This window comes from Heteronotia binoei, chromosome 4, assembly GCF_032191835.1.
Source record: "Heteronotia binoei isolate CCM8104 ecotype False Entrance Well chromosome 4, APGP_CSIRO_Hbin_v1, whole genome shotgun sequence".
Lineage (NCBI taxonomy): Eukaryota > Metazoa > Chordata > Lepidosauria > Squamata > Gekkonidae > Heteronotia > Heteronotia binoei.
In genome coordinates, this window is record NC_083226.1 from 44,060,237 (window position 1) to 44,072,454 (window position 12,218).

At 45.1% G+C, this 12,218-nt stretch overlaps 1 protein-coding gene across 10 annotated transcripts in view; it reads left to right on the forward strand.

The window, feature by feature from the left end:
* The window catches only part of LINGO2 (leucine rich repeat and Ig domain containing 2), an 888,319-nt gene that overhangs the window by 446,197 nt on the left and 429,904 nt on the right, over positions 1-12,218 (forward strand). For 5 of the 10 annotated variants that reach the window (XR_009555326.1, XR_009555325.1, XR_009555329.1 and 2 more), the window contains one exon: positions 6,570-6,697. The exons of the other annotated variants lie outside the window; for them this stretch is intronic. The gene's annotated coding sequence lies outside the window, so the exon portion shown is untranslated. The remainder of the gene's footprint in view (positions 1-6,569; positions 6,698-12,218) is intronic. 10 annotated transcript variants of the gene reach the window in all.

Consider the following 12,218-nt stretch of genomic DNA (forward strand, 5'->3'; position numbering starts at 1 on the left):
CAGTGGACTGGATAAAAAATAAACATTAAAAAATTATCAAGTCCTGGGGTTGATTACCTGCCTCCTGCTATGTCTGTCACTAGTATTTGGTTTTCTGCTGTTATAACGAGAACTCTGGGTGAGGTAGCCTATGGTAGGGCCCAGTAATGCAGTTTTTCTTTTTGTGATATTTTTTTGTTTGTTTAAAATATTTATGAACCTGCCTTTTTCTCCATATATTGGTTCCTGTTATGTGTGTAATACATCAATATGCTATGAACGTGTGTAAAAACACTGTTTACTACAACAGCTTCTTCTCCTCATCCCCTCCAGTAAGCAAGTATGAATAGCTTAGGGTTGCCAGATCTGATTCAGGAAATATTTGGGGGTGGAGTCAGGAGACTTTGGGGGTGAAGCCAGGAGCAAGCTTTGTGACAAACACAACTGAACTCCAAAGGCGATGCCAGCCATCACATTTAAAGGGACCGCACTCCTTTTAAATGCCTTCCAATCACTGGAAATAATGGAGGATGGGGGCACCTTCTTTTGGGGCTCATAGAATTGGACCCCCTGGTCCAATCTTTTTGAAACTTGGGAGGGGAAAACTGAGGAGTTGCACCAGATGCTATGCCAAAAATATTGGTTCTTCTACCTAAAAAAAACCAGCCGTCCCCAAACCCCAGATACCCACAGAATAATTATCTATTATAACCTATGGGGACCAGTCTCCATGGGGTATAATAGAGTGCCCAGCTGATATTCAACATCCTCCCCCCCCTCCACACACACACTTTCTGATAACTCTGAAGCAGAGGGAGAGCCTCCAAACCAGGGAATTCCCTGCCCATAACTGGGGATTGGCAACCCTAGAATAGCTGCATGAGCCTTTCTTGCAGCATCTGCCTACACTTTGGGACTAAGTTACCAATCTTTGCGTAGGGTCAGGAGTTCTCCTGGAATTACAACTGATCTCCAGACTACAAAGATTGATTCACCTGGAGAAAATGGTCGATTTAAGGAGTGGGTTGGATGGCATTGCATCCCTGCCGAACTTCTCCAACCCCACCCACTCCCGGCTTTACCCCAAATCTCTAGAATTTCTTAACCCATGTAGGGAAACCTACTTGCAATGGCATTTCTGATAGTGTGCAGGAAGTCTCTACTATAGCTTGGGGGGGGGGGGGGGAGTGCTAAATTGTTTAGAAGAGTTATGGGGTGTTTGAATGCTTTATTTCTAGATTTTAATTGGAGTAATTTACTAGTCTGGCTTCTGGCTTTTAGATTTATTGTTGCTTTTAATCTTCTTGTTACTCACCTTGGGCCCTTATTATAGGAAGAAAAGCAAGCCTATAAAACTTTTATAAATCAATACCTTTTCAGTCTGGTTCACCATTGCTTCTGTAATGAGTGGGTGCTGTTCTATTGCCACAGAACACTGTGACAGCTGGGGGGGAAATGGTTGGCTTTTTATTCAGCTGTTGGAGGAGGCTTGCTTAGAGAGAAACCACAGTTGGTTTGGGTTTCCTTTCCTTATCAGAAAAAGGAAAAAAAGTGACTGAAATTGTACTGGTCAGTAGCTATATTAGTTAGGGACCATATCTTATTGGAAGTGATTTTGCCACCTTACATTGTATTTAGGATTGCCAAGTCCAATTCAAGAAATATCTGGGGACTGGAGGTGGAGCCAGGAAACTTTGGGGGTGGAGCCAAAAGACATTGGGGCGGAGTCAGGAACAAGTGTGTGACAAGCATAATTGAACTCCAAGGGAGTTCTGGCCATCACATTTAAAGGGACAGCACACCTTTTTAAATGTCTTCCTTCCATAGGAAATAATGAAGAATAGGGGCACCTTCTTTTGTGGCTCATAGAACTGGACCCCCTGGTCTAATCGTTTTGAAACTTGGGGGATACTTTGGGGAGAGGCACTAGATACTATACTGAAAATTTAGTGCCTCTACCTCAAAAAAACAGCTCCCCCAGAACCCCCAAAACCTCCAGATCAATTCCCCATTATAATCGATCTCCACATAGGGAATAATTAAGTGCTCAGCCGACGTTTCCCTCCCCCTCAACCCCGTTTCTGGAGACTCTGAAGCGAGGGATTGGCCTCTCTACTCATGAGTTGCTGCCAACTTCTTCAGAGTAACACAGACACACCATCCCAAGAGGAAGCCTTTCAATCGGAGACTGAAGCCTCTGGAGGTGGAAAGGCACATGGTCCTCTGGGGGTGGGGCTTCCCCCCACCGGCCAGCTGACTGGGGCGAGAAGGAGCCTGGGAAAGCGGAAGAACCCCTGCTGGGACCTGGGGATTGGCAAGCCTAATTGTATTAAATCCACTGCTAAATTTCCCCAACACCCTCTCTATATAAAGGAGGAGTCTGAGAATGTTGGGATGCTTCTTATTCAAACCCATGGAGAGAGAAAAACATGCATGCCCCTCCCCCCCCGGTAGTGGCAGCTAGGTTTAGCATCCTTGGACCCTGAAGGGGCACAAGGCACCATGCTGAAGGGTGCCACTATAGCAGGGCCCTTCCCTTCATCTGTAGCAACACTTCTGTGAAGTGATGCAATCTTCCTGGCTGTGCTGTGAGGGCAAGTTGTCACTGCGTTATCAGCTTTAGCAAAAAGGGCCCATGTTGGGCCTTATTGCTGGTTAGGAAAAGATAGGCATTTCAGTGTTTTAAATAAGCTAATACATAGTGGAAATGAATGGAAATGGCAGCCAATGGAAACAGAGTTCTAAAAAAAAGAATGTTCAGAAGATTAGATATAATTCTTCTCTATTTCAGTTTATCTTAAAAATTGCCCTATCAGGTAGGTTAAGCTGAGAGATGTGACTAGTGCAAGGCATGCTTTATGACTGAGCAACCAACAGAAGCAGGATTCAAGTATTAATACTATATTCAACAACATTAGACAAAGTTTCAAAAGAGTGGGCTTAAGATAGGCCAGATCCCAAGTCAATATAGCTTCGACATGTATTATTCCTCTTCCCAGTCTCAATGTCTGTCCCTCCCCAGTGGCTGAACAAGATTCTGTTCTTCAAGAACACATCACCCATCCATGCCACCAAAGTCTGAACTTTTTTAGAATTGCATGGTGTGACAAAATGCCTTCCTTGCTGGAACTCATTTTTTCAAAGGAACTTTTTTCCTAACCTGTGAGAGGGAGTCAGCCTACAGTTCACAAGGGCAGCATTCTGCTCTCCCCCCCCCCCTCCGCTTCTTAATCACAGAGGAGGAAGTCATTTCCTTGAGAGGCAAGATGAAAACAGGAAGTTCTAGATGTGCTTTGAGGCTTTTCTTCCTAGAGTGCTCTAGGGAAAAGATGACTCGTTCCTGGGCAGGAAGGAGAACCCTGCCAAGTCAGAAAGGGGGTGGTAATAATAATAATAATAATAATAATAGATTTTATTTATATCCCGCCCTCCCCGCCTAGGCGGAGAGTGCTGGACCCTTAAGATGAGCAGGCCTTTGGCTAGGCTGGGCTACACATTGGCCATTTTGAGAAAGCAGGCAGCCTGTTGGGAAGCTACCAGATCTCTCAGGTGTAGGCTTCCTAAATCCCCTGCCTGGGCGGGGGACCCCTGATTTGGAGCCTTCTCCCCCCGCTCGCCAAAAATCCGGAAAGTGGGGGGAATGGTGGCCCTTCCCACACAGGCTGCCACACTCTCTCTGCGGCCGGCCATCTGTCGCCTCTTGCGCCACAGCGGAAAGAAGGCGCTTTGCCAGAGGGCGGCCAGAAAAAGACCCCGTGGCGACGGCAGCAGCCTCCCAGTTTGGTGTAGTGGTTAAGTGAGTGGACTCTTATCTGGGAGAACCAGGTTTGATTCCCCACTCCTCCACTTGCACCTGCTGGAATGGCCTTGGGTCAGCCATAGCTCTGGCAGAGGTTGTCCTTGAAAGGGCAGCTGCTGTGAGAGGCCTCTCAGCCCCACCCACCTCACAGGGTGTCTGTTGTGGGGGGAGAAGATAAGGAGATTGTAAGCCGCTCTGAGTCTCTGATTCAGAGAGAAGGGCGGGGTATAAATCTGCAATTCTTCTTCTTCTTCTTCCTGGAGGCCGGCGACACAATGAAAGTGACCGTGCTGGACCTTGGCACCGTGTTCGCCAAACTCTTTAAGCTCCCCGCTTCATCCTCCTCGCCCCCTTTCTCGCCCACCGCCAGCGCCCCACCACCCAAGTTGCTGCTGCTCCTGCCTCCCTCTCCGCGCCCTCCTTTGCCCGGCCGCAGCACTGCCTTGGCGCCCGCAGGGGGCTTGTCTATCCCCGGCACCACTTTCTCGCCCGCCACCAGCACCCTGCCGCCCAAGTCGCTGCTGCTCCTGCCTCCCTCTCCATGCCCTCCTTTGCCCGGCTGCAGCGCTGCCTTGGCGCCTGCAGGGGGCTTGTCTATCCCCGGCGCCACTTTCTCGCCCGCCACCAGCGCCCCGCCGCCCAAGTCGCTGCTGCTCCTGCCTCCCTCTCCGTGCCCTCTTTTGCCTGGCCGCAGCGCTGCCTTGGCACCTGCAGGGGGCTCGTCTATCCCTGGAGCCACTTTCTTGCTCACCGCCAGCGCCCCGCCACCCAAGTCGCTGCTGATCCTGCCTCCCTCTCTGTGCCCTCCTTTGCCTGGCCGCAGCGCTGCCTTGGCGCCTGCAGGGGGCTCGTCTATCCCTGGCGTCACTCGGACGGGGCCCGGGGCCAAGCCCTCTGGCGCCCCGGCCACCAGCTCCCCAAGCTTGGCTGCGCCGCCTTTGCCCAGAGAGCCGGGAGCTTGGGCTGCGCCGGCGGAGGAGAAGCAGCTGCTCTTCTTCACCTTGCCTGACATCAGGGAGGAGGGCGCACCTGACGCTGACCCCCAGGAGGACGCTGCTGCACCCAGGCAAGTGGGGAGTGGGTGTCATGCGAACGACACCAGCTCAGGAGCCGCCGGTTTCTGTCTAGGCCCTAGAGGCTTATGTTGCGAGGTGGGGACTTCAGACGAGCCCTGACTGAAGAGCGGGGGCGTGCAGGCTTTTGGGGAAGGGGGAAAATGGAGTGCTGTATTCGCCTTGGTACTCTTGGAGGTGATCTCAGCCCCCTTGAATGTTTCTTTTCTTTAGAAACTCCAAGCAGATATTACTATTACCAGGTAGTACTTTGTATTAGATAGTACGTTTTATTACACACATGTGGTCTAGTTCTCCAGAACTCTTCATGGGGTTGGATGGCGCTCCTTTCTATGCTTGTTGCTCATTGGTTGGCCTGTGGGACAGGACGAAGATTTCTAAAGTTGGGCGGGGAGGGGGAAGGGCTCGGAGGAGAATATTCCCTCTTGTGGGGAGGGGGTTGCCCACTTGGCGAGGGGAATTCCTGGAGATGGGGGCGGGGTGGTGGGAGGCTGTTTTTTGAGGTAGAGGCACCAAATTTTCAGTATAGCATCTAGTGCCTCTCCCCAAAATACCCCCCAAGTTTCATAAAGATTGGACCAGGGGGTCCAATTCTATGAGCCCCAAAAGAAGGTGCCCCTATCCTTCATTATTTCCTATGGAAGGAAGGAATTGAATAGGTGTGCTGTCCTTTTAAATGTAATGGCCAGAACTCCCTTTGGAGTTCAATTATGCTTGTCACAGCCTTGATCTTGTCTCCACCCCTAATGTCTCCTGGCTCCACCCCCAAAGTCCCTAGATATATCTTGAATTGGACTTGGCTACCCTACTCAGGTGATATAAAGGGCTACAGACCAAACTTGCAACTTTCTAAGACTTCTTATGCCTATTCTGGTGGCAACAACTAGCTAGGGTATGTTTTAGAGTAGAGAAAGGAGGACTGTCCCAAATTTCTTTTGTTTCAATTTTGCTGATCTGGTGCTGGGTTATGTGTAAACGTAGACTTTCTCCAACCACTTAGGCACACTTCATTTGCCAGAGGGGGCCCCAAATTGAGAGGGGAGTGGCTAAGGAACCTGTTGCCAATTCTCCAGGGGGGACCCCAAAGAAAAAAATTGGTCCCTGTATTAATCAGGTGCTGGGTAACTGGAGCCCAAAGGAGGAGCCTCAGATTGAGAAGGGGGTTAGGTGTCTGTCCCTCCTGGCAGGAAGATTCCAAAAGTACAGTGGTGGCAGTGATATCCTAAGTGGCAGGAAGCAGAATAGCTCCCTTTAGGAGTTGGCATGCCCTTTAAATGCCTTCCTTCCTTTTGGAAATAATGAACAATAGGGGCACCTTCTTTTGGGGCTCATAGAATTGGACCTCCTGGCCCAACCTTTTTGAAACTTGGGGGGAGGGTTGAGGAGAGGCACTGGATGCTATGCTTAAAATTTGATGCATCTACCTAAAAAAACAGCTCCCCCAGAGCCCAGATACCTACAGATCAATTCTCTATGGGAATTAGTCTCCATAGAGTATAATGGAGTGCTCAACAGACATTCCTCGCCCCCCACTTTCTGATGACCCTGGAGTGGGGGGAGGGCCTCCAGACTGTGGGATCCCCTGCCCCCAACTGGGGATTGACAACCCCACCTCCTCCTCCTGCTGCTGCGGCTGCGGCTGCAGAAGTTAGCATCCCTATGCACATAAATTGTCCATTGTCCTTTTCACATTGTCAATTGTCTTTTTTCACATGCAGAATGAATGGAGGCACTATGGACTAGCCAACATGATTAAAAATGCCAGTCTGCTGACATTGTGCTGTTTTTTGGCCAACAAAACAGTCATCTTTCCAGCCCAATGCTGCAGTGCAAGTCACTTATAACTGTGAGTCAGATAACACTTCTATATATTTATTTACATTATTTACAGCCTGCCTTTCTTGCTGAGGCTGAAGGTGGATTACAAAACATATTGAAAAGTGCAATTGCATAGCACAAGACACCCAGTAAACAGTGCTATAGAACTAGAATTGCAAAATGAGAAAACAAGAAAATTCATGCAGAAAAAAATCTAATATATATGACTGAATTTCTGGTAATGGCCACCCTTAACCCTAGTCAATTAGTATTTATTTGTACGGCTCTTCCTATCAGCAAAAATTGCAGATGAATTTTCTTATACAACAACCGATTAAAGGTATAGGATTATCTGTGTGCATCTGTACAAAATGTCCACTAATATCATAATTTTCAGCAATATAGTTTTTTCAGTATTTTTCAGTAATATAGTAATCGTTAGTAGAGTGTATTTAAAACCATATTATCAAGCTGACATGAAAACAATTATTTTCTTTCTGAAATGCTATTTGGTGTCTTTTTGTTCTTTTAATGTGATCACTCGCTTTTCTAAACCTTTGTACTGGTTTCTGGGGTTCTTTTAGTGATTTGGGAAATGAGGAAGCTGCTTTTAGTGCATTGGTGAGGTGGCTCTTTTAACAGGACTCAAAACAATTGAGGACATGTTCCCATCCCCATCAACAGCAGCCTATCCCTTGACCAAAAGTTGGCATCCAGTCACATCATCATATGTAAATCCATTTTTCCATTACTTCCGGAGAGCTTTGGTGCCCAATCTGTACAGCAAACACTAACATTTTGCCTCTAAGTGCTCAAAGACGTAAAACAAATGAGGCGTGGCTATTGATTTGTCTTTGGCCTGCATTATCTGTGCAGGAACTATTAAGACAGCTTTTATATCTTCCTTTCATGCCTCATTTTCTCACACTATCTAATGAAGAGTTTCACTTAAACCATAATGTGCTGCTCTCTAGAAAGTGCATTTTTATGGTGCTAAAAACTAGACGAGTGTATCAAGGCCCTTTTTTCCCTTTTACTACAGTGTTTATTGCCTTATTGCACTGTATAGTATAATGAAATTTTGTTGGGCTGAATGGTGGGAGTTATTTGTTTAATTAATTTGTCCTTTTAGAGTTTTATTTTGCCCACTCTAAATGAAATAATACTACTGCTTTTCTTTTAGCTGGGAAATGAGCCACCAACTGCATACTTTATAAGACCCCCACTTTCCATCTAATCAGTGACAAATTTGGGGGCAAAATGTGTTCGAATTTTTTGGATGTGGATTTGGAACATCATTTAGAAAGTTCTGCCTTGCAAGTGCCTGTGGCAGGATTTCCCTGTCCCAGCTACAACCAAGCAGTGGCATTGTTTATATGAGAAAGACATACAGTAGATGTGTAAACATACATGACTTCAATGCCCTTTTTCACTCAGTCAGAGACCATATCACTCTCCACAACTTCTGTCTCATAGCTTCAGGGTTACAGATAGATCAGGCAATCACAGTTCACCACTTGCATTGCCTCTCTTAAAATATAGAGAGAGCCTTCATCCATTCATTCCCAATGTATCCTTTCTCATTCACAGAGATTCTACTAAACAGGCCCAGTCCCCTTTAACAATGACCCCTCAGAAAACCACAGAGCTACTGGGAATTGGGTGCACAACCACTACTTCATTCACATGCTATCACCATTTATTTGTATCCTCATAGATTTATATCTAGTCTGAGATCATAGCTTGTGTGTATGTGTGCCTCCCCCCCCCCAAAAAAAACCCCTATAAACAAGGAAGTGGGGGTTATCAGGTAAAAAATACGACATTTCTTGACAGTTTTGAACTATAGCCCTATTCCGGCACTCAAGATTCTTTGTTACCAGTTAATGTAACAGGAAAATAACGGAGCTGCACACATTACTGGTATGAAATGAGGTATTCTACTTCTGGCACCATAAGCAGGGTCCTATTGACCATCATAGCTCCAACAATACTGAACCCCCCTCCCCCGATCCTCAGACCATCTTTTTAAGCACAAAGCAAGCTTAGCAGGCAGGCTTCACAAGTTATCCGATTCAACATTCCCCACCCCCCTTGCTCTCCTTCTAGTATTTTTCCATACCTCCTGTCTCCATGCGTTATCAGTTCCAGCAAGAAGCTTCTCAGTGAGGCCTCTTTGTGTTATGCAATACACATCTGTGAATCCACACCCACTGAAGGCTATCTGTGCTTCTAACAAACATTGCATCAGACACCCTCTTTTTAAAGGCAGAAGCATGCTTTCATTCATTATTATAGGGGTATTCATTAATTATTCAGGGTCCCCCTTCATTAACTCCCTTCCAGTTAGCATTAGACATCTCTTCTCCCACACTTTGGTTTGTAGCTTACAGAGCCTTTACTCAGCCGGTCTGACATTCTCTAAATTGAACTAATGGTTTTCAAATGTCATCTCCTCACCATCTGCCAATGGTCACTCTTAGGAGGAGGCAGAACCTAACCTGTCTGTCAGTGTCCCACATAGATGCACTCCAAGGGCATAAGCTTGTAGCAGTTCTGCTCTCTTGACATTTTGGGATGGGGGAGTGGTGCCCCCATCTAGTATGAACTGTAGGTTCTCCGCATAAAATTAGAGTATTGGTGAATTTTCCTCACGTACAGTTACAACTTTTTTCTCAACGTCACTTTTCTACACAGCAGATGGAAATCTGCCTCCATTGCCACAGCAGATCACAAGACACAATTATTTGAACTCTGGAGGAACTCTGAAACATAAGTGTTTGACCTGTGAAATAAATATCCAAGCCAAGTTGTAAGCTTTTGTTTGGGTGAGGACAGTTTTCCAGTAGACTCTGCATACGCTTTTGACTGTTGTGATTCAGACCACATTGTTTCCATGTTAGGGGCTCTCATTAATTAACTGCCTGATGCTATACCATTTGCTAGCCCAGGAAATTAATTTACTGTCAATGAAGGTAGTCAGTGTAAACCTGGGGAAAGTTTCTTTTTCCCCACAGACCATGATGTTTTTTGTTTTTTTAAAAAAACTCCTTTCTGCAATTCAGTGTTTTCTTCCAAATATGAGTTTTCAGATTGATAACCCAATATTCTTATCTCCTGTGGACTTCAGATGCTCTCTTTCTGAACTATCTTTGCCCCTGTTTTCACAAACATATATAGTAAACATGCTGGTGTTAAACTGAAAAACTCCAAGCAGAAATCATCGTCCCTAAAGTTCAAGCCAATTAGTCCACCAGCTCTCCTGCTTAAGGGAGTTTCTACACTTTGGCATAATGGGGGAAATAATGTCAGTCCTTAAAACAGGATACTCTTGGAAATGTCAGTCATCATGACAAAATACAGAAATTAGAAAATTAATATGATCTTGATGTTTGGGGGGCTGGGGGGTGGGGTTCAGCCCACATTTTGTATTCTTTACACTGTCTTTCCTTTAGAATACCAAAATGTAAGACATGCATTTGTGTCCTGAAAAATCTCATCGTGATGTTCTTTGAGTTTTATATCTCTGTACAGCAGACTTGTTCAGATGTGTTCAGAAGAATAAATACAAAGCATTAGGCACTTTACAAAGAGAGCTTTATCCTGTGTTTTCAAGAAATATATCCTTTTGTTGTGTACATAATTGATTTCTGCCATGGAGATCCATGGATCTGCTTAAGGAGTCCAAATCCCAGCAATTGCAAAACTGATTGGGATCCTAGTACTTGTTTTTCAACACTGACCGTGGGTTCAGAATAGATATTCAACATGCATGCTGATTTCTCCACCAGCTTCTTTGGCAGTTCGGTTACCATTCTGTTACAAGCTTTTGTTATATATTTGTGACTGAATATTAAGATCCGTTTTTTAAGAACAAAACAAAACAATGTCAGTTCATATAGGAGACGTGGTTAATAGCAGTAGACTCTAATGTGGAGAACTGGGTTTGATTTGACCTTCCTTCACACAAAACCAGCTGGGTGACCTTGGGTCAGTCACAGCTTACACTCAGACCCCTCCCCCCCCAAAAAAAAAGAAAATAAATCTAGCTATCCATCTAAAAGAGTTAGAATCTTCACATCTCCTGGCTATTCTACACACAATGTCATATGATAATTATTAATTAATTAGTAGTATTCATATATAAGGTTGCACCAATTTCCACCAAACCCCCTCCTGTCAGTATTTGAAACATTTCTTTTCCAGGGGTTCTAGTAGATATTATTGGGCTTGATGCATAAAAGGTATGATGCGGAATAAAGTAGCAGCCTAATAATCCAACCTAGCCCAATCTCATCAGAGTTTGGAAGCTAAACAGGGTTGGCCACATTTAGTACTTGGATGAGAGATTACCAAGGAAGACTGGGCTGCTATGCAGAGGAAGGCAATAGCAAACCACCTCTGCTCATCTTTTCCCTTGAAAACCCCATGAGACATCATCAGAAATCAGTTGTGACTTGATGGCACACCGTTTTTCTTACTACAGGTAGCTCCACACACACATGCACACCCTGCATCATGCAGAAGATAGCTTCCATGATTTTATTTGTGGCCATATTTATAATGAAAGGTGTTTCAGATCAGCACTAACTTGCCAAAGGTCAATCAAGTACTGTCCGGTTTAGTGGCAAAATTATATTCATAGGTCCTTCTTTGTTGTGTTTTGTTATGTAGTCCACTGTTTTTATTTGATTGCGGAAAGGCAGTTTCCAATAGCAATAGGTGAACATTCTGTAGATCCCTTTTCAAAATTGTATTGCTTTGAACAGCATCAGGAAGAATTAAGCCGCATTTAAAAAATCCTGAAACTATAAAGTGACTTCATTTTGCAAAGTAAAAAGAGCACCTGCAGTTCTCGCAGAATGTTCAGATTTCCCTACGATCTTTCTGTTTGTGCCTGAAGACACTGTGGGGTTACTGGTTCAGGCTGCTTAGTCGTTCCTGGGAGATAAAAAGGGCAAATGGCACATCAAGGCTGACATTCTTGGTTGAATTAACACAGAAGGAGACAAGACTGAGAAAAGCAGAGGTGGGGTGGGTTATGAAAGGTCTTTTTAAAGGCAAGAGTAAGAAGCTTGAAGCTAATGAGAAGGGGAGACTGTGGAAAGAAAGGTGTCAAAATGTGAGAGAAGAATCTGAGACAGCTGGCAAATGGCAGCATCATATCTGGAGGAGAGAGGTAACTGATTTTCTGTAATGTACCTTCAAGGACTGAGAAGGAAAAGCAAAGTTTTTATATCATCGATTAATACTTTTAGAGGAAATCGCATTCTTAGGAACTAAGGAATCCCAGCACTCTTGTTACCGCTGTAGTCATCAAATTGGCTTAGTTCCAAAGAAGCCCATTTCCTCACAAAGGGAACCCTTTCATGAGCCTGAGGAGATCTTTGCATTCAGCAACCCCTATGGATATGACAGGAAGACTGTACTTTCTCTCTAGTCATATTTAGGATGCTTAAATTTAATAACTGCATTGTGCACTGTTTTATGACACTGAGAATCGTTCCAGCACTTAGCCTTAATGAAAGGTATTGTGGGGGTTTTGGATT